Genomic DNA, 27,682 nt, shown 5'->3' on the forward strand with positions numbered 1-27,682 from the left:
TTCATATAAACAAACCCCAAGATTGGGGGCTCAGTCTATTGCTTTGATTGTCCTCACTGCTTGTGAGAATATCAAGAATTCTCCACTTGGGGAAGTTGAATTTTTCCCCCTTTTCACCATTTCCCCAAGGGGACTTTGCAAATACTTTTTTTTTTTCCAAATAAAACATACCATATTTAATGTGGCTATGCTCTTCTTAAACCTTTTAAGAAAGGCACAAACAATAGAAGGCCATCAATAATTACACAAAGACCATTACAAGTATACCATTGTCTCAGAACCAATTAACACAAGAACTTCGTTCTTCATTTTTCAAATTTATCATCACTTTCACATTATTCTTTAGTTCCAGGAATATAGCCAAGCACCGTATTGATAACAGGTAAGTAAACGACAAAGTCCTACCCTGGTGATCTGATCCATGCTCACATATACAAGAGATTCCTTAGTCAAGGCTTTCACAATCCTCAGAAGCATGTTTAATCTCTAGGCATTGCTAAGTGGCCATGGAAGAGATGATAAATCAAACCACTGGTGGAATATTTTACTTTGAAATGGAGTGATGTTTGGTTAATAATTTGAGATCCACGAATCCTAAATGGGGTGACCCATTTAAAATGGCCTCTGTGTAAATTCACAGCTCATTAAATGGAGTCTGATTTGAACAGTCATTTTGTAGTTAGTGAATAAATAATGGATTGCACCAGGATTGCTGGGGAATAGCCATGGGGACACACACACTGCCTGAGTCTGGTGACTATCATGACACTACCAAGCTTCCTTTTAATGTGAGCTTAGTTCAAATCACCAACTTAAAAAATTTAGGTGGTATTGCTTAGAAACCCCTTTTGGTTTACAGTAGAAAATGCAGTGCAAAAATTTTAAATGAAAAATACATCATTTACAATTAATTTTAACTTATGAAGCTGTTTTAACTGACCCATCTAAATGTGTTAATTAACATCAATGATGGTTTCTTATTTTTCACAGTTTGTTACTCTCGATCATTAACAGTGATGGAAAAGCTAAATTAAGTTAATGGGGAACAGATTATAAATTCTTAAAGGACTCCTCAGTTTGTTTTCAACTGGAAAATATGTAGAGAAGATAAAGAGGCATTCTTGCCTCTGCTCATGAATTTTTGGTACCAAATTTCTTAAAAACCAGACAGTTAAAAAAATATATTTTCCAAAAATTATTTTAACATGCTGCTCAGACATGACTACTAAAAAAATAGCATATACACATATAATATTTAACAGCTTTTGCATGAGCCTGTAAACTTGCAACTCATTTTCTCTTTTCTTTTAAATATATATATAATATATAGTATATATATATATATAGTATATATATATATATATATATATATATATATATACTATAACTGATCACAGAACCCAATCTCCATTCTGCAGCAGTATCAAGGTTCTTAAATTTTTCACAATGAAGGAAAAGTCAAAGCCCAGCCCCTTTCCTTGAGGGTGACCTGCGGCAGGAAGTTGATGGAGCCGTTCCTGCCCAGATGCAGGCCCTCCAGGCTGGGCCTCCGCAGGCTGCCAGGGGGTGCAGGCTGAGCACTCACACCAGAAGTTCACATGTGCAGCACCCATAAAACACCACTTAGCGTGACTTCACACCGACCGGGACCACAACGAGGACAATGATGATGACAAATAATATTAAAATCACAAGCATCTTCTGATACGTCTTTTGATACTGTTCTGCCTGGTGAAGCTGTTTCAAGCCATCTTCGGTTTTGACACAGGACTGTTCAACATTATAGTCAGTTCTATCAAGGACTGTACCTTGTTCCACAATCATTGCTCCCAGGTCCCTAAAGATCTCATTCAGTTCAGAGATGGACTGGACAATCTGGCGGAGTTCCCGCTCCCACTCCTCCACCATCAGCGTGTTCTGCTCCACCAGCACTAACTGGTTGGCTGTAAAACCCTGATCAGAAAGAGTATTATCCTCTCCATCATCCATTAGTGGTACTGATGTATCAAAAAAAATGCTGAGATCTTTCCTCTCGAATCTTCATGCATTTGAGGTAGACCGACTGTGCATGCCGGAAGCTTGTGGACAGCTCCTGCAGAGCCTGAGCCAGGAAGGTGAGGACATTGCGAAGGAGTCGCTCCTCCTGCTCGGAGCAGGCCCCACGAGCTCGGCTGGGCAGGGCCCGTACTGCACACTGGCCCCTGTGGAAGAGCTGCGTGATCTCTTGCGTGGTAATTTCAATGGCATGTTCTTCGCTGCTGTCATCCAGGGTGGGTCTGTTTAAATGCTTGTCATGAAGGCTGGCTAATTCTTTCATCTTCTGTTTAATCCGGCTAACATCATACTGTATTTCATCCACTCCATCCACCCACTTAGGAGGTAACCGTTTTGTCACACCAATTGCAGCTTCGGGATCTAAGCTAATGCCTGACACCAGAGCCATACGGTCATCAGCAAGCTGTATTATAAACTTGCTTTTGGGACTGCTATCATTTGGAATTGTTTTCCTATCTTTTCATGCACCAGCCCTTAACTTCCTTGGACATACTTGTGAACATGGATTTGACTTGATCTGGCTCGTCCAGCCCTTGCTCGCTAACAGCTGCCGGTTTGGGATGGAATTATTCCGCAATAACAAGAAAACGTCGGTTAAACGCCTGGTGGCCACGTCTCACCCTTTGTGACCCCCCTCTCAGGGGCCCCCCGCCCACTTAGAATCCTGATTTATTCACTTTCTTTCTCTTGGACTGGCCTAGCCCGGCCCACCCAGCACGGAAGCCTCTCTTGACAAGGCCTCTCAGGCCTGGAGCCAAAGAGGAGCAGCTTTGCACTTCGCCCTGGCGCAAAGACCCCTCCCCCAAATAACCACCTAGGCTTTCCAATTGTCTGACTCCCCCTACCCAAGACCTAACTTCGATCTCCAAGCACTTAAATCCCCCCAATCCTTGCGTTGCGAACCAACGTCCCAGAACCCCCACCCCAATCCAACCTTGGATCTACAAGCGTCTAACTCGCCAATCCGGCTCTGGACTGGGAGGCCCTGAAGCCCCCTACCCTCCTTAGTCCTTGAGACCCTCAAGGATCTCTGCCGTCTACCCCTAAAGTGGCTCTCGAGCATCTAGGCCGTGCCCTAAGGCCTGACCTTGACTCAGTTTCCCCACCAGGTGCCTGGCCTAGGCCTCCTAAGGCAATCAGAGCCAGGCCTAGGCTATAAACTCCAGGGCACCTGGCGCCCCCTTCTTGAGCTGTGTCTGGGCCTGCTACAGCCCGGCCCGAACTCCTGACCGCTCCCCCTGTCTTGGGCAGCCTGCTTCTCCACTGCTAGCCGGCTGCCAGCCTCCGGGAAGGCAGCAGGGCCTGCCTCCCGGCCTCCTCACTCCTCTTCTCCATCTCCCTCCATCCCGGGATCTCTCTCCCTCCATCTCCGGATTTTTTTTTTTTTTTTTAACATGGGCAGGCACCGGGAATCGAACCCAGGACCTCTGGCATGGCAGGTAAGAACTCTGCCTGCTGAGCCACCATGGCCCGCCCACTTTTTTGTGTGTGTGGATTTTTTTTAATTAATTAAAAAAAATTAACAACAAACAAACAAAACAATAAGATATAATTCCATTCTACATATATAATCAATAATTCTTAATATCATCACATTAGTTGCATATTCATTTCTTAGAACATTTGCATTGATTTAGAAAAAGAAATAAAAAGACAACAGAAAAAGAAATAAAACGATAATGGAGAAAAAAAAAAAGTTATACATACCATACCCCTTACCCCTCGCTTTCATTTACCACTAGCATTTCAAACTAAATTTATTTTAACATTTGTTCCCCCTATTATTTATTTTTATTCCATATGTTCTACTCGTCTGTTGATATGGTAGATAAAAGGAGCATCAGACACAAGGTTTTCACATTCACAGAGTCACATTGTGAAAGCTATATCATTATACAATCATCATCAAGAAACATGGCTATTGGAACACAGCTCTACATTTTCAGGCAGTTCCCTCCAGCCTCTCCACTGCATCTTGAACAACAAGGTGATATCTACTTAATGCATAAGAATAACCTCCAGGATAACCTTTCGACTCTGTTTGGAATCTCTCAGCCATTGACACTTAGTCTCATTTCACTCTTCCCCCTTTTGTTTGAGAAAGTTCTCTCAATCCCTTGATGTTAATTCTCAGCTCAGTAAATACTGTTTTAATTCACTGTTCAAATCCTTCTGGAATTTATCGAGGCATCACTCTGGATAAACCTACAAAATCTCATGCCCTACTCAAGGTTTCATGTACTTATAGTGTTCATTTAAGCTGTCCACATAAGTAGTATTAGGAAATGCATGAGTCAAAATATAAATTTTGTACCAAATAAATATTTTTTGCATTAGTTTCACACATAAATTAAAGTTTTAAAATATTGATTACCATCTATTTTCAGCACCTTGCATTATTGACATTCCTTTTTCCTCCTCATGCAAAACATTTTTAAATTTGTACATTTAGTCACTATCATTATACATTCTAGGCATTCAAAAGATTATACCATCTCAGTCTTTTTTGTATATCTTTCCTGGAAGAACAATTTTATATTTGTACTATTAACCACCTTTGAATCCATAGCAAGGTTCACTATGTTATATAGTCCCATATTTCATCTTGTAGCTTTCCTTCTAGTGACTTACATAGCTCTAAACTTCCCCTTTCAACCACAATCACATGTCCAAATTAAGCACAAACTAAGCATAATGTCCAAATTAAGCACAAACTAAGCATTACGTCTCTCTATCCTCATTCTATCTTCTGGTGACCTATATTCTAGATACTAACTCCATGAGTTTGCGCATTTTAATTAGTTCATATTAGTGAGACCAAAAAATATTTGTCCTTTTGTGTCTGGCTTATTTTACTCCACATAATGTCATCTAATTTTATCCATGTTGTCACATGCATCAGGAGTTCATTTCCAAGTACAGCTAAATAATATTCCATCATGTATATATCACATTTTGTTTATCCATTCTTCAGTTGATGGACATCTGTGTTGTTTCCATCTTTTAGCAGTTGTGAATAATGTTAGTGGCTGTGAACATTGGTGTGTATGTCTATTCGTGTACTGCTTTCAGTTCTCCTGAGTACACACCTAGTAGTAGGATGGCCAGATCATATGGCATTTCTATACATAGCTTTCTGAGGAACCACCACACCGTCTTCCACAGTGGTTGTACCATTTTACATTCCTACCAGCAGTGAAAAAGTGTTCCTATTTCTCGGCATTCCCTCCAACATTTATAGCTTTCTGCTTGTTTAATAGGGTGTGTAAATTGATATATCTATTTTTGATTTGCATTTTCCTAAAAGGTAGTGATGTTAAGCATCTTTTCATGTGCTTTTTAGCCATTTGCATTTCCCATTCTGAAAAGCATCTGTTCATGCCTTTTGCCCATTTTTTAATTGGGCTGTTTGTCTATTTATACTTGAGTTGTAGGATTTCTTTATATATTCTAGATAATAAACGCTTGTTGGATATGTGGTTTCCAAATACAATTCAAATATTATATTCCAAATATCCCACTAAATAGGCTGCCATTTCACCTTTTTGACAAAGTCCTTTGAATTGGAAAAGTCTTCAATTTTGAGGAGGTTCCATTTATCTATTTTTTCTTCCACTGCTTCTGCTTTGGGTGTAAGTTCTAAGAAACCACTGCCTATCACAAGATCTTAAAGATGCTTCCCTACATTTTCTTCTAGGAGTTTTATGGTGCTGGGCCTTATATTTAGGTCTTTGATCCATTTTGAGTTAGTTTTTGTATAAAGTGTTAGATGGGGGTCATATTTCATTCTTTGGAGGTGGATATCCAGTTCTCCCAGCACCATTTACTGAAGAGACTGTCTGATCCAGTTGAGTGGACTTTGCATCCTTGTCAAAGATCAATTGACCACAAATGTATGGGTCTATTTGTGAATTCTCAGTTCAGTTCCATTGATCAGTATGCCTATCTTTAGGCCAGGACCATGCTGTTTTTACCACTGTAGCTTTGCAATATGCTTTAAAGTCAGGAAGTGTGAGTCCTCCAACTTTGTTTTTCTTTTTCAAGATAGTTTTGGCTATTTGTGGCCCATATCCTCTCAGATAATATGATAATTGGGTTTTCCATTTCTGCAAGGTAGGCTGTTGGAATTTTGATTGGGATTACATTGATTTTGTAAATCAACTTGAGTAGAATTGAAATTATAATGATGTTCAGTTTTCCAATCCACTAACATGGAATGGACTTCCATCTATTTAGGTCTTTCATTTCTTTTAGCAATGTTTTGTCACTTTCTGAATAGAGGTCCATATACCCTTGGTAAAATTTATTCCTTGATATTTAATTATTTTAGATCCTATTGTAAACAGAATTTTTTTCTAGATTTCTTCCTCAGAGTGCTTGTTACTAGTGTCTAAGAAACATTACTGATTTTTGCATGTTGATCTTGTATCCTTTCTCTTTGCTGAACTCATTTGTTAGCTCTAGTAGCTTTGTTGTAGATTTTTCAGGACTTTCTAAATATAGGGTCAGGTCATCTGCACATAGTGAAAGTTTTACTTCTTCCTTTCCAGTTTGAATGCTTTTTATTTCTTGCCTAAATGATCTGGCTAAGTTTCAGTACAATGTTGAATATCAATGGTGACATTAGACATGCTTACTCCTGATCTTAGGGGGAACACTTTCAGCCATTTTCTGTTGAATACAGTGCTACTTCTAGGTTTTCTTTTTTTTTTTTTTAATTTGGAAGATAAAGAAATTCACTAGTAGTAGCTCAAGAAAACAGGGGTCATTGTAGGGATACATAGTAAATAAATAGAAGATAGAGATCCCACAAGATCCTAGGGAGAGGGACAGTGATCCAGCAGGCTTGACAGAAACTGAAACAGGAACTGAGGCAGCATTTGCTATCTTCTTCTCAGAGGCTGGGTAATCTTTTCCTGGTGATATCTGCTTTTCTCAGCAAATTTCACTCCATTCTACTCTCATTAGTAGACTGGCCCCTTTCAGTTCTACTCACACTCATTGTTTCTGCTCCTGAGAATTTCAGCTTACCTTTCAAGGGTTTTCTTCCCTTGATTCTATTTCATGACCTTACAACTTGAAATTCAAGACCATATGGCTTGAGTTCTCCCACCTAAATGTTTCAGTCTTTCACTAAACCAATTCTAGTTTCGTGAGGGGTACAATTAGTTTAGCTTTTCTCTTCAAGCTGGGTCAGCAGTTATAGTATGGATAGAGTTTCCTTCAGTTAGATATGTCCACTGATCCAGATAGCCCGCACAGGGCAGTATGATTTATTTGGAAGGAGGTTTCCAGAACAGCTGAGGGTAGGGCAGGAATCTATTGATATTTGTAGTTTCTCTATTGAAAGATGGAGGCCATGCACTTTATACCTTGAAATTCGGTAGTCCATTTAAGCTTATTTCTTGGAGAAGGAAGAGTGAGCCTATCCAAATGTTTGTTTGGGGACTGATAGAAATTTTACTTTTGCTTCAGGTTTTTTTATTTTTATTTATTTATTTATTTTTAAATTTTTTATTAATTAAAAAAATTACAAGAAACACAAACATTCCCAACACATACACTCAGCAATTCACAATATCATCACATGGTTGCATATTCATCATCATGATCATTTCCCAGAACATTAGCATCAATTCAGAAAAAGAAATAAAAAGACAACAGAAAAATATAACAAACAAAGAAAAAAAATTTTACAGGCCATACCCCTTACTGATCCCTTTCATTGATCACTAGCATTTCAAACTAAATCTATTTTAACATTTGTTCCCCCTATTATTTATTTTTATTCCATATGTTCCTCTCATCTGTTGACAAGGTAGATAAAAGGAACATCAGTCACAAGGTTTTCACAATCACACAGTCACATTGTGAAAGCTATATCATTATACAATCATCATCAAGAAACATGGCTACTGGAACACAGCTCTACATTTTCAGGCAGTTCCCTCCAGCCTCTCCATTACATCTTGGATTCTTCTAGGTTTTCTTATATGCCCTTTATCATTTTGAGAAAGTTTACTTCTATTCTTTTATTTTGAAGTGTTGTTTGTTTCTTTTCTTTTCTTTTCTTTTTTTTACAAAAAAGGATGCTGGATTTTGTTAAATGTCTTTTCTGCATCAATCAATTTGATCATGTGATTCTTCTCCTTCCATTTATTAATGTGATGTATTACATTGATTGACTTTCTTACATTGAGGCACTCACGAATATCAGGAATAAAATTCACTTGATCTAATATAATTCTTTTAATGTTTCATTGAATTCAATTTGCAAGTATTTTCTTGGGGATTTTTGAAGCTATATTCATGAGAGTGACTGATCTGTTATTTTCTTTATTTGTAGTATGTTTATCTGGATTTAATATTAGGGAGATGTTGGTGTCATAGAATGATTTAGGTAGTGTTTCCTCCTCTTCAATTTCTTGGAAAATTTTGAGCAAGATTGGTATTGATCCTTTTTGGAATGATTGGTAGAAGCCATCTGGTCTTGGATTTTTGTCTTTTGGGTAGTTTTTTGATGATTGATTTAATCTCTTTATTTGTGACTTGTTTGTTGAAGTCCTCTATTTCTTCTAAAGTTAATGTTGGCTTTTCCAGTTTTTCTAGCAAATTGTCTATTTCATCTTAGTTGTCTAATTCATTGCCATACAGTTGTTCATAATATCCTCCTATGATTCTTTTTATTTCTGTGCTGTCAGTAGTAATGTCTGCAATCTTATTTCTGATTTTATTTATTTATATCCTCTTTCTCTTTTTCATAATTAACCTAGCTAAGAGTTTGCCAATTTTATTAAACTTTTCAAAGAACCAACTTCTACTTTTGTTGATTCTCTCTATTGTTTTTTATTCTCAATTGCATTTATTTCTCCCCTAATCCTTATTATTTCTTTCCTTCTGCTTGCTTTGAGGTTAATTTGCTGTTCGTTTTGTAGTTCCTCCAATGCTCAGTTAGTTCTTCAAATTACTCTTTCTTCTTTTTTAATGTAGTAGTGTAGGGCTATAAGTTTCCCTCTTAGGACTGCCTTCATTGCATCCTATAAGTTTTGATATGTTGTGTTCTCCTTTTCACATATATCAAGATATTTACTAATTTCTCTTGCATTTTCACCCACTGATTGTTAAAGAGTGTGTCCTTTAACCCCCATATATTTGTGAATTTTCCTGTTCTCCACTGGTTATTGATTTCCAGCTCCATTCCATTATGATCAGAGAAAATGCTTTGTATAGTTTCAATCTTTTAAAATTTATTGAGACCTGTTTTGTGACCTAGCATGTTGTCTTTCCTTGAGAATGATTCTTGAAAAGAATGTATATCTTACTGTTTTGAGATGCAGTCCTCTCTAAATGTTAGTTCTAGTTCATCTATCACATTATTAATGTTTTCTGTTTCCTTATTGATCCTCTTTCTAGATGTTCTATTTATGAGAGTGGTATATTGAGGTGTCCAACTATAACTGTAGAGGCATCTATTACTCCTATCAGTTTTGTCAGTGGTTGCCTCATATATTTTGGAACACCTTATTAGGTGCATAAAATTTATGATTGCTATATTTTCTTGGTGGATTGACCTTTTAGTAATATATAAGTTCCCTCATTGTCTCATAACAGTTTTTCATTTAAAATCTATTTTGTCCAACATTAGTATACCTACCCCAGCTCATTTTTGGTTACTATTTGCTTGGAGTATTGTTTTCCAACCTTTCACTTTTAATGCATATTTGTCTTTAAGTCTAAGAAAAGTCTCTTGTAAACAGCATATAGTTGGATCATACTTTTTAATCTGTTCTGTCAATATGTATCTCTTGATTGGGTAGTTTAATCCATTAACATTCAATGTTATTACTGTAAAGGCAGTACTTCAATCATTTTATCCTTTGGCTTTTATATGTCAGATTTTGTTTCTCTCTCTTGTTACCCCTTTAGCTATCCTTACTGATCATCTTTATTTCTAAACTCTCCTCTAAGCCTCTCTCTCCTGTCTTTTCTTTTCAACCTGCACAACTCTCTTTAGTATTTCTTGTAGGGCAGGTCTCTTTCAGTTTCTATTTATTTGTGATATTTTAAACTCCGCTGTGTTTTTGAAGGATGGTTTTGCCTGAAAAGGAATTCTTGGCTTGCAGTTTTTCTCTTTCATATCTTAAATATATTATACCACTGCCTTCTCACTTCCATGGTTTCTAATGAGAAATTGGAACTTGGTTTTATTAATGTCTCTTGTATGTGATGGATCACTTTTCTCAGGCTGCTTTCAGAATTCTGTTATACACAGAAGACCTAAATAGATGGAAGGGCATACCGTGTTCATGGATTGGAAGACTAAATATAGTTAAGATGTCAATCCTACCTAAACTGATCTACAGATTCAATGCAACACCAATCAAAATCCCAACAACTTATTTTTCAGAAATAGAAAAACCAATAAGCAAATTTATCTGGAAGGGCAGGGTGCCCAGAATTGCTAAAAACATCTTGAGGAAAAAAAACGAAGCTGGAGGTCTCGCGCTGCCAGACTTTAAGGCATATTATAAAGCCACAGTGGTCAAAAGAGCATGGTATTGGCATAAAGATAGATATATAGACCAATGGAATCGAATAGAGTGCTCAGATATAGACCCTCTCATCTATGGACATTTGATCTTTGATAAGGCAGTCAAGCCAACTCACCTGGGACAGAACAGTCTCTTCAATAAATGGTGCCTAGAGAACTGGATATCCATATGTAAAAGAATGAAAGAAGACCCGTATCTCACACCTTGTACAAAAGTTAACTCAAAATGGATCAAAGATCTAAGCATTAGGTCTAAGACCATAAAACAGTTAGAGGAAAATGTAGGGAGATATCTTATGAATCTTACAACTAGAGGCGATTTTATGGACCTTAAACCTAAAGCAAGAGCACTGAAGAAAGAAATAAATAAATAGGAGCTCCTCAAAATTAAACACTTTTGTGCATCAAAGAACTTCATCAAGAAAGTAGAAAGACAGCCTACACAATGGGAGATAATATTTGGAAATGATATATCAGATAAAGGTCTAGTATCCAGAATTTATAAAGAGATTGTTCAATTCAACAACAAAAAGACAGCCAACCCAATTACAAACTGGGAAAAAGACTTGAACAGACACCTACCAGAAGAGGAAATACGGATGGCCAAGAGGCACATGAAGAGATGCTCAATGTCCCTGGCCATTAGAGAAATGCAAATCAAAACCACAATGAGATATTATCTCACACCCACCAGAATGGCCATTATCAACAAAACAGAAAATGACAAGTGCTGGAGAGGATGCGGAGAAAGAGGCACACTTATCCACTGTTGGTGGGAATGTCAAATGGTGCAACCACTGTGGAAGGCAGTTTGGCGGTTCCTCAAAAAGCTGAATATAGAATTGCCATACGATCCAACAATACCATTGCTAGGTATCTACTCAAAGGACTTAAGGGCAAAGACACAAACGGACATTTGCACACCAATGTTTATAGTAGCATTATTTACAATTGCAAAGAGATGGAAACAGCCAAAATGTCCATCAACAGAAGAATGGCTAAACAAACTGTGGTATATACATACGATGGAATATTATGCAGCTTTAAGACAAGATAAACTTATGAAGCATGTAATAACATGGATGGACCTAGAGAACATTATGCTGAGTGAGTCTAGCCAAAAACTAAAGGACAAATACTGTATGGTCCCACTGATGTGAACGGACATTCGAGAATAAACTTGAAATATGTCATTGGTAACAGAGTCCAGCAGGAGTTAGAAACAGGGTAAGATAATGGGTAATTGGAGCTGAAGGGATACAGACTGTGCAACAGGACTAGATACAAAAACTCAAAAATGGACAGCACAATAATACCTAATTGTAAAGTAATCATGTTAAAACACTGAATGAAGCTGCATCTGAGCTATAGGGTTTTTTTGTTTTTGTTTTTTTTTTTTGCTATTATTATTACTTTTATTTCTTTTCTCTATATTAACATTCTATATCTTTTTCTGTTGTGTTGCTAGTTCCTCTAAACCAATGCAAATGTACTAAGAAACGATGATCATGCATCTATGTGATGATGTTAAGAATTACTGATTGCATATGTAGAATGGTATGATTTCTAAATGTTGTGTTAATTTCTTTTTTTTTCCGTTAATAAAAAAAAAAAAGAATTACTGATTGCATATGTAGAATGGTATGATTTCTAAATGTTGGGTTAATTTCTTTTTTTTTTCCGTTAATTAATAGAAAAAAAAAGAATTCTGTTATAACTTTGGCAGTTGACAGTCTGATTAGTATGTGTCTTATGGTAATCCCATTTTGATTTATTCTGTTTGGTGTATATTTTGCTTCTTGGATATATGTATATCTTTCCTAAGAGTTGGGAAATTTTTGGCCATTATTTCCTCAAATACTCTTTTCTCTCCATTTTATCTTCTCTTCTCCTTCTGGAACATGCATGAAACATATATTTGTGTGCTTCATGCTGTCATTCAATTCTGTGAGATGCTGTTCAAATTTTTCCATTCTTTTCTCCATGTGTTCTTTTGTCTGTTTGATTCTGGATATTCTGCCTGTTCTAATTTGCTCTATGCTTCTAGCATATTTTTAATCCATCTGCTATGCCTTTCATTCCCATTAGTTCTGTCATTTTCCTTTTTATGCTTTCAAGTTCTTCTTTATGCTCAACCAGTATCTTCTTTTTTTTTTTTTTTTATTTCTAATACATTTACTTTGACTTCTTTTGAGGAATACATGGAGAAATCGACAATTGGTATGTTAGTTTACAAGTTCCCTTGTTCTCAGTACATTAAACGTGTTTGTAAGAAGGGTTTGCTTAGCATCCCCAGAAAAAAAAAAGTGTTCACATTCTTTAGGTCTGACCCGTGGTAAGGAGGAAAGATTAGAGAAAATCTACTACTGACCATATGGAAGTTTTGAATGATATAAATTCAGAGACTCAGACCAGCTGAATCAAAATTAAAATGTACATGTAAAAAATGAGTTAGATAATGGGAGGGAGGACAGAGAGAGCCAGGAGAGTGGGGAGTTGTGCTGAGGTGGGAGAAGGTGGTATTCAAACTAGCATGTGGTGTTTCCTATGGAGGGCAAGATGGTCAGATTGGGAGAAGCTGCGGTCACAGTCTGGACACTGGAAAGGTTTGATTCCAGTATGTTTTTGAAAATGTCTTGTTAGTTCATCAGACGGAGCAAACTTCCATGTGCATCCTTCCCATGTACATTTGTAGGTTTTTTCTCCTGTATGTGTTCTTCTGTGTGCTTTCAAGTGAGAGCTTTTAGTGTAGACTTTGTTGCATCCGTCATAATCCCATCTGTGTATCCTCCGTTTCCTTTGGGTGTCTGGAGATTCCACAGGTAAAGGTCTCTTTCCGGGCTGTACAATAACTGAAGGGTGATTCTCTTGCAACAACGCTTGTGGGGGGGACACTGAGTTCATTAAAGGGGGTGACATTTCTTCAGGATAATAATCTGTCCTCTGTGGGTCAATCCCAGGTTCTATTTTAATTTTTTTCTGCAATATAGGCTTCTCATATGATTCAATTACAGGTACTTGCATACTACTATTTGAATTCTCCATCTCCTCTGACAAGGAGACCATGAGTGGCTGCTGGAGGTGACTGGTGTACATAAACGGGGCAGGTTGCACCACGACAGGCTGTATGACCGGCAGTATTCCTGGGCTTCGGATTCCATGCCGGGAGAGCGCTGCAGCCATCACAGGTGGCATGGACAGTGGCACGCCGAAGGGCTGCACTCCAGGTGGAGGGGGCGAGTACTTCTTCACCCGCGGACTAGACGAGGGCATGCTCAGTCCGGGCGAAGCTCTCCTGTGCAACGACTGGAATTTCAGCGAGGAAGGGGAGCTCCCAGCCGAATGGGGCGAGCTCCACTTGTTCACGGTAAGGTCCACCGGCTCCATCTGTATTCCGTGAAAAAGGCCTTCCGAAGTCTGGAAGAACTTGTCTGGTAATGGTGTGGAGTAAATGACTCCGTACTTATTGGGCTTCATGGGCTCCATGTAATTTGATGGGTACGACACCGAGATAGGGTCCATGGCCTCTTGCTTAACAGGTACTGGGTCAAACATGAGCATTCTTTTAGTTAAACCTTCTAGGGTGTTCTGGTGTTTGGCTTTGAGAACCGCGGTGCTGAGCGCAGCAGACGATAAATAAAGGCCCGGCTCCGGGCTTCCTTAAACCCCACGAATGCAGTAATGTCAGCGCTCCAGTCCGGGCAGCGGCAGCGGCTGCAGGGGACCCGGACGCGCGCGCGTGCGACAGACGCGGTTCGGTTCGGATCGGCTCGGCGGGCGCTTGCTTTGCGCTCCGGCTCCGGCCCGGCTCCGCGTGGCTCCGTTCCTGGCTCCCCTCTGGCTCCTGGCACCAACTCTGGGCAGTCACATGACGCCGGCGCCGCTCGCTCTGTGAGCCTCCCGAGGCTGGCGGGGTAAGTAGAGGCTGGAACCTGGGGTGGGAGGGTCAGGGAGGGGAGAGGGACAACCAGTATCTTCTTAATATTCTTTATCTTTTAGCCATAATTTTCTTGAATTGGTTTAGGAGATTTGTTTGAACATCTTTGATTAGCTTTTGCAAATTCTGTATCTACTTCAACTTTTTTATTTGTTCCTTTGTGCCATATCTCCCTGTTTCTTAGTATGGCTTGTAAATTTTTGCTGATATCTGGGCATCTGATTTTGTTGATGAATGTGCCAATTTGAAACTGTTGTGTACCCCCAGAAAAGCCATTTTCTTTAACCCTCATTCAATATTGTTGGGTAGAATCTTTTTTATTAAGTTGTTTCCATGGAGATGTGACCCACGCAATTGTGAATGGGATCTTTTAATTAGATGGTGTCCATGGAGATGTGTCTCCACCTATTCAAGGTGGGGGTCTCTTCATGAAGTCCTTTAAGAGGGAATCAATTTTTGGAAAAAGCTTTAGAGCCTATACAGCCAGAAACCTTTGGAGATGCAGAAGAAAACACTCCCAGGAAGCCATTTTGAAACAAGAAGCCAGGAGAAAAAGCTAGCTGACGTTACTATGTGCCTTCCCAGCTGACAGAGAAACCCTGCATGAGGGAAGTCAAGAGATGAAATGCAGCCCTGAATAAACCAAGTTATGAACCCCACAGGAAATAGAGGCTGAAAAAGCAACAGAGCCCAGGAGGTAGGGATCAGATGCCAGCCACATGTCTTCCCAACTGACAGAGATGTTCCAGATGGCATCAGTCTTTCTTGGGTGAAGGTAACCTCTAGTTGGTACCTTAATTTGGATATTTTCATAGCCCTAGAACTGTAACTTGTAACTTAATAAATTTCCTTTACAAAAACCATTTCATTTCTGATATATTGTATTCCTGCAGCTTTAGCAAACCAAAACAATGAGATTATTTTGAAGATTGGTTTCTCTCTCTTCTATAGAATTTATTTGTTGATTGGGTTTTTGTTAAGGCTCTTCTTTGACCCTTGGTTCATCAATATTTCCCAGCCAAAACAAAGTCAGGGTCACAGAGCAGTTCCAAAGGGCCCTGCATAGAGGGTTAGGAAAAATGCCACAAAGCCTTTATTTCAGCTCCCTAAGTGTGTGTTTTCCTGCCTTGCCCAGCAGATAGTGCTTTTTTGACGGCTCCCCAGAAACGTACATTCCTGGCCTTACCAGCACTTAGCAGTCTCTGGCACCCTAGTCCCTACAATCCTAGGAGTCTGGATATTTTTTAGCCCTCTGACAGTCCTGTCTCTGACACTGGTCAAAACACTGACATGTGCAGCACCTGTGGAAAAGGCAGCCAGTGGTCTAAATTCACTGACAAAGAGCTGGCTCAGTACTGGGCCAAGCCCCCCTTTGTTCTTACGGAGGACAGCTTCTGCTGACCTCCCAGTCTGCAGCAGCCTAAGATGTAGAAACTTCACTGACCTGAAACTGCTTGTCTTGAGGATAAGGACTGTATACCAGAGCCTCAACCATGTGAAATACTCACAGATTTTTTACCACAGTTACTCAGTCTCTTAGTCCCACTTTTCCCTTGATGTTGTGCAGTACTCCCCTGGTGTCTGGAGGCCAAAACAGTTGTTTCAGACAGTTTCTGCCTATCCATTAGCTGTTTTGGGGAGAGGAGTGAGCCCTGAAACTATCTATTACATCATCCTCCTCCTACCACTTAAAAAAAACTTTTTATTCCTATGTATTATATAGTCACATACCATGTAATCATCCAAAATGCATAATGAATGTTCATAGTATCATCGTATAGCTGTTCATTCATCATCACAATTGACTTTTGTTTTCTTTTTGTGACGAATAACATATATACAAAAAGGAATAAATTTCAAAGCCCATCACAACAGTTAGATGTAGAACATGTTTGGTATGGGTTACTTCCACAATTTTAGGTTTTTACTTCTGGCAGCTCTAAAATTCTGGAGACTAAAGGAAATATGACTCAGCAATCATACTCATTCGTTAAACCCTACTTTCTCTGTATAATTTCACCATTTCATTTGATCTTTCTCCTACTTTTTGGGGGTATTTGGGCTATGCCCATTCTAATTTTTTCATGTTGGAAGGGGCTGTCAATAATATGGGAGAGGGGGATGGAGCTAGTTGATGTTCTGGAGAGGCTAGCCCCTCTGCATTTCAAGACTGATCTTATCCAGGGACCCATCTGGAGGTTGTAGGTTTCTGGAAAGTTACCCTAGTGCATGGAACCTTTGTAGAATCTTATATAATGCCCTAGGTGTTCTTTAGGATTGGCAGGAATGGTTTTGGTTGGGGTTTGGCAAGCTATGATAGGTAGCAATGTCTAACTGAAGCTTGCATAAGAGTGACCTCCAGAGTAGCCTCTTGACACTGTTTGAACTCTCTTAGTCACTGATACCCTATTTGTTACACTTCTTTTACCCCTTTTGGTCAGGATGGCATTGTTGATCCCATGGTGCCAGGGCTGGACTCATCCTTGAGTGTCATCTCCCACACCACCAAGGAGACCTTCACCCCTGGATGTCATGTCCCACAAGGGGAGAGGGCAATGATTTCACTTGTAGACTTGGGCTTAGAGAGAGAGAGGTCACATCTGACCAACAAAAGAGGCCCTGCAGAAGTAACTCTTAGGCATAGCTATAGATAGGCTAAGTTTCTCTGCCACATACATAAGCTTCACAAGAGTAAGCCTCAAGATCAAGGACATGGCCTATTGATTTACGTGTCCCTAATGTTTGACACAGTATCAGGAGTTTCCCCAGTGGTAAAGTTTAATAGTTCCGGACTTTTTCTCCCATCCCTTAAGGGACTTTGCCAATACTTTATCTGCTTGATACACTCTAGGATGTATCCAGGAATTGAATTTGGCTATACAGGATTAAAGGCACTCATTCTTATTCTGGCCTCCTTGTGTTTGGATTGTTCAAATGATCTATCCAGACAGGTTGAGTCAAATTATGTGCTACAGAAGTTTTAGATTCTGGGCAAAATAAACCTTTCTTCCTTTGGTTTCTAAGAGTAGATGAAGTTCTAAAAGGTATTCTGAATTACCTTAATCTTAACCTGATCAGCTTCATTCTTATCTCTAAATACCTGGTTATACGTACATAAAACAGCCTCTCCAAATCTAGAAATAACAATTACTGCTCCACACTAAATGTGACTGCTATAAGAACTTCTAATCTAGGTTTATAAGTATTTTCTGAATGAGACCATACAATATTTGCTCTTTTGTTTCTGGCTTATTTTGCCTTACCTAATCCCACAGGTTCATTCACAACATTCCATACCTCACAACTTTGTTCCTTTTTGTAGCAGCACAATATTCAATCATTTGTATACACCATCATTCACCAATCTCCTTTTCAGTCAGTGCATCCTTCAGCCACCCCCATCTATTGGGCATCAGGTACTGTGCAGGTTTGAATTTGTGGACCCCAGAAAAGCCATGTCCTTTAACCCTAATTCATTATTGCTGGGTCGGAGTTTTTTAATTATCCATGTGACTCACCCAGTTGTGGGTGGTAACTTTTGATTAGATGATTTCCATGGAGGTGTGTCTCCACCCATTCAAGTTGAGATGGCTTACTGGAGCCCTTTAAAAGGGAACCATTTTGGAAAGATCTATAGAGCCCATGCCACCAGAGACCTTTGGAGAGGAAAGGAAATTGCCCCTGGGGGAGCGTCATGAAATAAGAAGCAAGGAGAGAAAGCTAGCAGATGCCACCATGTTTGCCATGTGCCTTTTCAGTTGAAAGAGAAACCCTGAATGTTATCAACCTTCTTGAACCTAGGGATCTTTCCCTGGATGCCTTAGATTGGACATTCTATAGCCTTGCTTTAGTTGGGACATTTTCATGCCCTTAAAACTGTGGACTTGCAACTTAATATATTCTCTCTTTTAAAAGCCGTTCTGTTTCTGGTATATTGCATTCTGGCAGCTAGCAAACTAGAATATATACAAAGTCAACCATTCATCACCACTCTCAATTTTAGATAATTTCATTGTTCCCAAGAGAAAGATAACCAATAATCACACCTTTACCAATCATAAAATCAAAACCCCTTCTTAACTCTTGTCCCTCCTCCCATTATTTACCCCTGGTACTGCTGTGGTCCTGTTGATGTTTCTTGTTAAACATAACCTGTAACATGCAATAGCAGTTTCCCTGCATGCCCTGAAATTATATACTCTTTGAACATGATTCATACCTTTGAAGTAGTTCATACAAGAAATTATTTATATTTGTAGAGTTAATCAATGGGACACAAGGGTATGGATAAAAGAAACCTTTTATTCATATTCACCTTCAATATGACAACATTACTTATAGACCCACTAATGAACTGCCTTCACTTCTATCCATTCCCTTACATTTAAGGTCAACCTCATTAGCTAATTCTTCATCCAACTCTAGCTTCCATGCATCTCTAGGTCCCCTATATTCTGTATTATAAGCCTCTGATTTTACCTTTATTTTACCATCATAAAAGTGGAATCATACAGTATCTATTCTTTTATGTCTGGCTTATCTCACTCAGCATTATGTCCTCAAGACTCATCCATCTTGTCATGTGCTTCAGGACATCATTCCATCTTACTGCTGCATAATATTTGTTTATATGGTTTTTACCACATTTTGTTAACCCACTTGTGTGTTGATGGGCACCTGGATTGTTTCCATCTTTTGGTGATTGTGAATAATACTGCTATGAACATTGGTGTACAAAGGTCTGTTTGTGTCACTGCTTTCAGCTCTTCTGGATATATATCATTGTGCTGGTTTGAAAGGAAGTATGCCCCCTAAGAAAAGCCATGTTTTAATATAAATCCCATTTCGTAAAGGTAGAATAGTCTCTATTCAATACTGTATGTTTGACACTGTAATGAGATCATCTCCCTGGTTGATGTGATTTAGTCAAGAATGGTTGTTAAACTGGATTAGGGGATGACATGTCTCCACCCATTTGAGTGGGTATTGATTGGTTTAATGGAGTCCTATAAAAGAGGAAACATTTTGGAGAAATAGATTCAGAGAGATTCAGAGAGAGCAGAACGATGAAGCCATGAGATGCAGAGAGTCTACAAGCCAGCAGCCTTTGGAGATGAAGAAGGAAAACGCCTCCCGGGGAGCTTCATGAAATAGGAAGCCAGGAGAGAAAGCTAGCAGATGATACCGTATTCACCATGTGCCCTTCCAGCTGAGAGAGAAGCCCTGACTGTGTTCGCCATGTGCCATCTCACTTGAGAAAGAAACCCTGAACTTCATCGGCCTTCTTGAACCAAGGTATCTTTCCCTGGATGCCTTTGATTGGACATTTCTATAGACTTGTTTTAATTGGGACATTTTCTCGGCCTTAGAACTGTAAACTTGCAACTTATTAAATTCCCCTTGTTAAAAGCCATTCCGTTTCTGGTATATTGCATTCCAGGAGCTAGCAAACTAGAACAATCATGTAGTGATGTTACCAGGTCATAGGGCAACTTGATATTTAGTTTTCTGAGGGACTGCCAGACTGTCTTCCGCAGTGTCTTTATCATTGTACATTCCCACCAACAGTGTGTAAGTATCCCAATTTATCTACATCTTCTCCAACATTTATAGTTTCCTGTTTGTTTAATAGCAGCCATTCTCCTAGGTGTGAGGTGGTATCTCATTGTAGTCTTTTAAAAAAATATTTTATTGATAAATCTTAACAAACATTCCATACATGGTCTACAATCAATGGCTCACAATATCATTACATAGTTGTGTATTCATCACCATGATCATTTTTAAAACATTCACATCAATTCAGAAAAAAAAAAAGAAAAACTCATACATAACATACCCCTTACCCCTCCTTCTCATTGACCACTAGTATTTCCATCTACCCAATTTATTTTACCCTTTGCCTCCCCTATTATTTGTTTATTTTTATCCATATTTTTTTTTTACTCATCTGTCCATACCCCAGATAAAAGGAACATCAGACACAAGGTTTTCACAATCACAGAGTCAAATTGGTAAATTTATATCATTGTATAATCGTCTTCAAGAATCAAGGCTACTGGAACATAGCTCAACAGTTTCAGGTACTTCCTTCTAGCTATTCCGATACACCATAAACCAAAAAGGGATATCTATATAATGCATAAGAATAATCTCCAGGATAACCTCTTGACTCTGTTTGAAATCTCTCAGCCACTGAAACTTTATTTCATCTCATTTATCTCTTCCCCCTTTTGGTTAAGAAGGCTTTCTCAATCCCTTGATGGCATGTCCCAGCTCACCCTGGGATTACTGTTCCATGTTGCTGGGGAAATTTATACCCTGGGGAGTCATGTCCCACTTAGGTTGGGAGGGCAGTGAGCTCACCTGCCAGGTTGGCTTAGAGAGAGAGACCACACCTGAGCAACGAACGACCTGAAGCAACAAAAGAGTTTCTCTAGGGGTGACTTCTAAGTGAGCCTATCCTATGCAGCAATAAGTTTCATAGAGGCAAACCCCAAGATCAAGGGCTCAGACTATTTATTTGGTTGTCCCCACTACTTGTGAGAATATCAGAAATTCTCCAAATGGGGAAGTTGAATATTTCCTTCTTTCTCCCTAGTCCTCCAAGGGGACTTTGCAAATACTTCTTTATTCACTGCCCAAATTACTCTGGGATATCTAAGGGCATCCTACTAACATGGGAAAAACAACAAAGTCGCATGCCCTATTCAAGATTCCATGTACTTACGGTGTTCAACTAAACTGACCATGCAAGTTAAATTAGGAAATGCACTAACAAAAATATAAATTTTGCAACAAATACACGTCTCTCCCTTTGGTCTCACTCAGAAATTAAAAATTTTAAATATGATGATATCATCCATTAGCCTGTATTCCGATCTACCCTAGTCCTATCCAGATCAGCTTCATTCATATCTCTCGTCAAAGTTTGATTACCTTTTCAACTTTATTTAAACAGTACCTGTATGGGATAGTGCTGACTTTCATAGCTTCAAAGCTCTAACTCTGCGTGTCAGGTGTCACATAAATACCCAAAGTTTCTGGAAATGACCATGTTATATACAAACAGTATCTCAGAATTTAGAATTAACAGTTACACCTCCTGAATATATGTGACTGCTGTAAGAGCTTGCAATCTACGACTCTTTTCACTAGGTCCCAACGTGATAATCCATGCTCTCGACTTTAGTTCACCAAGTTTCTATATTATACTTAGTCTATATGATAATATTTGTCTTTTTGTTCCTGACAAACTTTCTAGTTGCATAACACATGGTAGAGTTATCCTGTAATTTATTTAAGTAGTCCATTATTGAAGGACACTGAATGTATCTCCAGTCATTTGTTATTATAAACTGTGCTGTAATGAATTACCTGTATACTCCATTTTGTGAATTATATCCCAAATTCTGACCCTAAAGTTACTAACTTCCATATCCTACTGCCTCCCAATATGTTGTTGACTGATTTGAGGAGATGATTCTTCTTAAGTCTTCTTAATTTTATGGGGATACTTTATGCCTTAACCCCTGTGGCCCCTCTGCTCCGAACACCTATTACATTCATGAGGACTATCCTCAGGGATCTTCTCTGGATACCAAGTTCATACTAGAAAACAGGATTAATGAATTCAGAGCATATGAGAAAGCCTTTCTTTGTTTATATTTATAGGGCTAAGGCCAATATATTTTGCTAAGTAACCGTAAGGGTAAAACTTTCTGCCTAGGGCAAAATGGAGAAGCTTTTCTGTGATGATAAGATGGTCTGCGGTCTACAAAGACTGGTTGCACGCCAGTACCTTGAGCAATACATCACCCTATTTTGTGTGATAAATCATTTGCCCTTTGCACAACCTTTGATTGTGCCTGAGACTACCTTTGTTCTATATTTGAGTCATTTCCTGTTAAAATTTAACACTCACTGAAAGATTTACACTGTTGAAAGGTCTACTGATCTTATAAGACCGATGAATAACTCAGCAACTTCATCTAGCTCTGACCTTTGGTCCAGTTTGTGTTGCAATGACATCTACTCGCCAGTAAACTTTCACCTAGATATCTGATTCCCTGAAATGATTAATGGTATTGCAGGCAGGACTAATGATCCTTTTTTTATTTTCTGCTGATAAATTTATTTTCTTAATGTAATTGAAATCTGGCACAAAGATGCATGGGTTAGTTCAGATTCCTTTTCTTCACATGGCCTTAATCCTGTTTACAATGTGAGCTAGACAAAGCTACTCAGACACATGTCCTGGAGAACATCTTTATGAAGTCTGGTGGAATTCCTGATTTCATTCCAGTATCTACTTGGTCACTCACTATAAATACCTGTTTCTGTGTTCCCCTCTGCCTATGAGATTGTGTACTCTTTGAAAGCAGGGACTTGTTCATCTGAATATCCATGATATCTAGCACATTCTCTAGCACATTCTCTAGCACTGAGAAGATAAAGACAATATTTGTTGAAAGAATGGTAAGGATTAAGGGAGATGACTTTAGCCTATAGCCTTTAGTCTACATTTTAGCCCATCGTCTATGGTCAGGTTGATTGTGTCCAGTCACCTGGGATGATGTGCGGGTCACTGGCACTCTGAAAATCTTGTGTGCAAATCCTATGGCTCTCACAGAAGCCATGCAATAGCCATCAAATAAATGTGTGTGTGTCATGAGGAGGTGGATGGGTGTGAGGGGTGAGCTTCCCATCAGCACCACAGTAGCCAGAGAATTCTGAACCTCTGAATGTTATTCAAGTGATAGATGTCTGTTATGGTGATTAAGGTTATGTCAGGACACTCTTCTCTACCAGCCTCCCATTGGAGACAGCTAAGGATCTGACATACTAGTTTCTGAGAGGCTTGGATATTCTTTGTGCCAACTGCATCATCCACCAAGATTGAAAGCACTTATAATGTGGATAATAAGTGATGGGACTATAGCCTGGCCTGATCCATAACTACTGGTACAGAGTACAAGGTCCTTAAAATTTTCCTGCAATCTCTGTGCATAGCACCTATACATGAGGGATGTGATGGCTCTATCTTCTCAGAAATATTTAATGGTGAAGCCCCCGTCTACATAACCTCATTAGAATACTCCATTTTCCCCACATATGCCAAGAACTTTGTTCATATGGTTTTCTTCCCTTCCTTAAAGACCCAGCTCCAAAGCCACCTCCTTTGTAAAGCATTCATTGTTCCCTACTCCATCTGGATGAGCTGCTTTTTCAACTATGCCCTCAAAGCATGCCACATCTAATTCTCTGTTTAGAGAAGAAACCACACTGTGTGAAGAAACCACACTGCTTTCTTCAGTGTAATACTATTATAGTTTATAATATTTTCTCATTCAATAGATTATGGGTTCCTTGAGATTGAGGACTGATACTGTATCTATCTCACTTCTGTATCCCTTTGCAGGTTCTGCTAAGGTTCCAAGCATAGATAGTGTTCTCTGGAAATGCCATATATGTGTAGTCTAGTAAAAGAAATATCAGGCAACATTTGTTAAATCATTTATTTATGAGATAAGTCAAAGAAACAGGTGATGCTGCTGTCTTACATTATAATAAATGAAGTTATACTAAAAGATGTATAGAAAGAATCTAGAATGTCCCTGCCCAATATGGTAGCCAAAGACACTTGGCTAGAGATGAAGGAAAGGCTACCCAAAGAGGTTGAATCTAAATGCAAGGTAATGGATAGAAGTGATGATAACTAATTAGCGGGCTTATAAATAACATTGCCATATTGAAAGTGAATATGACTGAACGGGAATGTATAGTGACACGTATCTCAATGATTAAATTTATGATTGTAAATAAGTTCTCACATGAAGTATTTCAATGATTTGACAGTGGACAAGGAGTCAATTGTAGAGGGATATAGGAGGGAAACTAAAAATGTAGGATTTGGCCAATAGTTAACAGGCAGTTAGATATTGCTGATGGTCATAGTTTATTAAATCCCAATCAACATCACTCCGGTTGTCTCTTAAGGGCACCTGGGGCTTGAACTGGGACTCTCTAAAGGTTTCATGGATAGGTTTGCCTTCCTGAGGAACATATAATTCTCAAAGAGTTCCTAGGTCAGATTAATCCAGAAACCAGCCTCTCCAGGTTTATCAATTCATTACATCCCTTTGCCCTTCAGTGTGGACACCCCTTCTCAGCATGAAAGAGTCAGAACGGGCATTCCCCATGAATCGCTATATAGTAGGAGAGGCATTAAAGGAGAGGAAGGAGGTATAACAGAGAAGATGGGATTTAACAAATGAGTATGGCTGCTGAATCACTATATTACGATTTCTCCTAGCCTCCAGTGTTTTTGGAGCAGTTAAAAGGAAAAATCTGAGATGATGGAATGTTAGCCCATGACAAACTCTGGGATCTGTTCTGTGGCTGTTTGTTGAAATGTCCTTTGAAAATTATGGCATTTTTCCTTTTTGCTTTTTATATAAGGTATATTCTACAATAAAAAACATTTAAAAAAAGGTAGATTATTCTTGGGAACACTACCAAACTCGTTCAATGAGGCCAACGTTACCCTAATACCAAAGTCAGATAAGTATATTACAAGAAAAGAAAATTACAGGCCACTTTCTATAATAAATATAGATGCAAAAATCCTCTACAAAATACTAGCAAATTGAATTCATCAGCACATTAAAATAATTGTACACCATGCTCAAGTAGGTTTTATCCCAGATAGGCAAGGGTGGTTCAACATAATACAATCAATGCATTAGGACCACTTAGCAAAACAAAGGGGAAAAAACATATCATTATCCCAATTGATGCAGAAAAGGCATCCAGCATCCCTTCTTGATAAAAATTCACCATCCCTTCTTGATAAAAACATTTTGAAAGATGGGAATAGAAGAAAATTCCTCAAGATGATAAAGCGCATATATGAAAAACCCACAGCTAACATTGTACTCAATGGTGAAAGACCAAAAGCTTTCCCTCTAAAATCTGGGACAAGACAAGCATGCCCACTATCACCACTGTTATTCAACATTGTGCTAGAAGTTCTAGTTAGAGCAGTTAAGCAAGAAAAAGAAAAAAAAAGCCTCTAAATTGGAAAGCAAGGAATGAAACTTTCACTATTTGCAGATGACATGGTCCTATATCAGTAAGGTCCCCCCAAAAATCTACAACAAAACTACTAGAGCTAAAATGAGTTCAGCAAAGTGGCTGGATACAAGACCAACACTCAAAAATCAGTAGTTTCTAAAATGTTCTAAGAAATGATCATAATGATGAATATGCAACTATGTGATGATATTGTGAATTACTGACTATATATGTAGAATGGAATGATCATATGTTAAGAATGTTTTTGTTCGTTTGTTGTTAAATTTTTTTTAATTAAAAAACCCAATTGTTTCTAAACATTAGTAATCAGAAATCTGAGATGGTAATCAAGAAAAAATTCATTTATAATAAGATCTAAAAGAATCAAATATCTAGGAATAAATTAACCAAGGATATAAAAGACCTATATTCAGAAAACTATAGGAAATCAAAGAAAACCTAAATAAACAGAAGGACATTCCCTGTTCATGGATTGGAAGACCAAATATTAAAATGTCAATTCTACCCAAATTGACTTATAGAATCAATACAATCTCAATCAGAATTCAACAGCCTACTTTGCAGAATTAGAAAAGCCAATGATCAAATTTGTTTGGAAGGATAAAGGGTCTGAATAACCAAAACCATCTTGAAAAAGAAAAGTTGGAGGACTCATACTTCCTGACTTTAAAGCTTACCACAGAGCTACAATTGTCAAAACAGCATGGGGGTCTGCTGTGTCCATGGAGAGAGGCTGCGGTGACAGAGTTCTGGCTGGAGGCACTGGGGCTCTGGGGCGGCCAAGATATTGGCTTCATTAGTCCAGGCCACTGTTCGAGCTGTGAGCAAAAGGAAGCTGCAGCCCACCCAGGCTGCCCTCACACTGACATGTCAGCAGTAAACAAGATAAAACAGCTTCTTAAAGACAGGCCTGAATGTGTAGGTGTGACAGTTGGCTTCCAAACCAGGGGTTGGAATGGCCTTTCGTATACTCTAGATTATACAAAGACAAAAGGAGATTCTGATGAAGAAGTGGTTCAGGATGGAGTGTTCATTGAAAAGAAAGTACAGCTAACATCATTAGGAATAGAAATGGACTACGCAGAAGACAAATTATCCAGTGAGTTTGTGTTCAATAATTCAAATGTCAAAGGAGCTTATGGCTGTGGAGAAAGTTTTAATATTTGACACCCCAGGACTCCTCCGTCAACTGTAGGCTTCAGGGAAGCTCCTGGAAGACTTGGGGCTTACTAAAGAAATATGTGACTGTCACATTCTCAAGGTTTCTAATATATGGCTGCCTTATGAAGAAATAAATGCATTTTGAAAATGAGGCTAGGGTGTTGAATTTAAGAAGTGACATTTGTATTCTTTTTAGAAGATGAAAAATGAGAAGCCATTACTCTCTTTGGATCATTTTTCTGTTCTGTGAAGAAAGAGAAAAATCCTACCCTACACTAACTCTTTTGCATCCTTTCTGTTAGTACCTATTTCATTGAAGTTGGCTTAGTGTTAGGAGTTCAGGTAGATCTCTGTCTAATGGCTTGAATTATCCAACTCCTTCGGCATTTTTCCCAACCAGATGGATGGCTCTTGAAATTCAGAGGCAAGAAATCCTGACTGCTTGTAATAATGTGGTAAGTGGTGCATTGCTTTTTCTGCCCAAATTTGTCAAGTCCTTTTTACATTTTAATTTAAAATGTCATTTTCAAATGCCTGACCTTTAACAATACCAGCCATTAGATGAAAGTTTGGGGCAATAATTTCCTGGAACTGAATGACAGAAAATACTCCACCACCCGTTTCTTAATCCATTTTTTTTTTTTACCACCCTAAGTGTGTGCTTAAAATGGGGTCTGGAGCTCACTTAGATTCTTTTAGTTGAAACATCTCTTAAAATCCACCTAGCCCACTCTCTCCTCAATTCCATAGCTGAGTAAGCAGAACCCCAGAGAAGCTAAAGTCTTGTCCAACCTCACACTGCAAGTTAGGGCAGTGTCAGGACTCAAACTCAGGTCTCCTGCCACTGTAAGTGACACATTCCCTGTCCTCTTAGGCAGTCA

General features: G+C 38.8%; 3 pseudogenes; 1 reads left to right on the forward strand and 2 right to left on the reverse strand.

Annotated features, from left to right (window-relative positions):
• Nucleotides 1–1,366: 1,366 nt before the first annotated feature.
• On the reverse strand, nucleotides 1,367–2,561 carry LOC143660889 (syntaxin-16 pseudogene; annotated as a pseudogene).
• A 9,901-nt stretch (nucleotides 2,562–12,462) lies between these two features.
• Nucleotides 12,463–14,342, reverse strand: LOC143660892 (Krueppel-like factor 3 pseudogene; annotated as a pseudogene).
• Nucleotides 14,288–27,248, forward strand: LOC143656935 (iron-sulfur cluster assembly 1 homolog, mitochondrial pseudogene; annotated as a pseudogene).
• The last annotated feature ends 434 nt before the right edge of the window (nucleotides 27,249–27,682 follow it).

The sequence above is a fragment of the Tamandua tetradactyla genome, chromosome 2, assembly GCF_023851605.1.
Source record: "Tamandua tetradactyla isolate mTamTet1 chromosome 2, mTamTet1.pri, whole genome shotgun sequence".
In the NCBI taxonomy this organism is placed as follows: domain Eukaryota; kingdom Metazoa; phylum Chordata; class Mammalia; order Pilosa; family Myrmecophagidae; genus Tamandua; species Tamandua tetradactyla.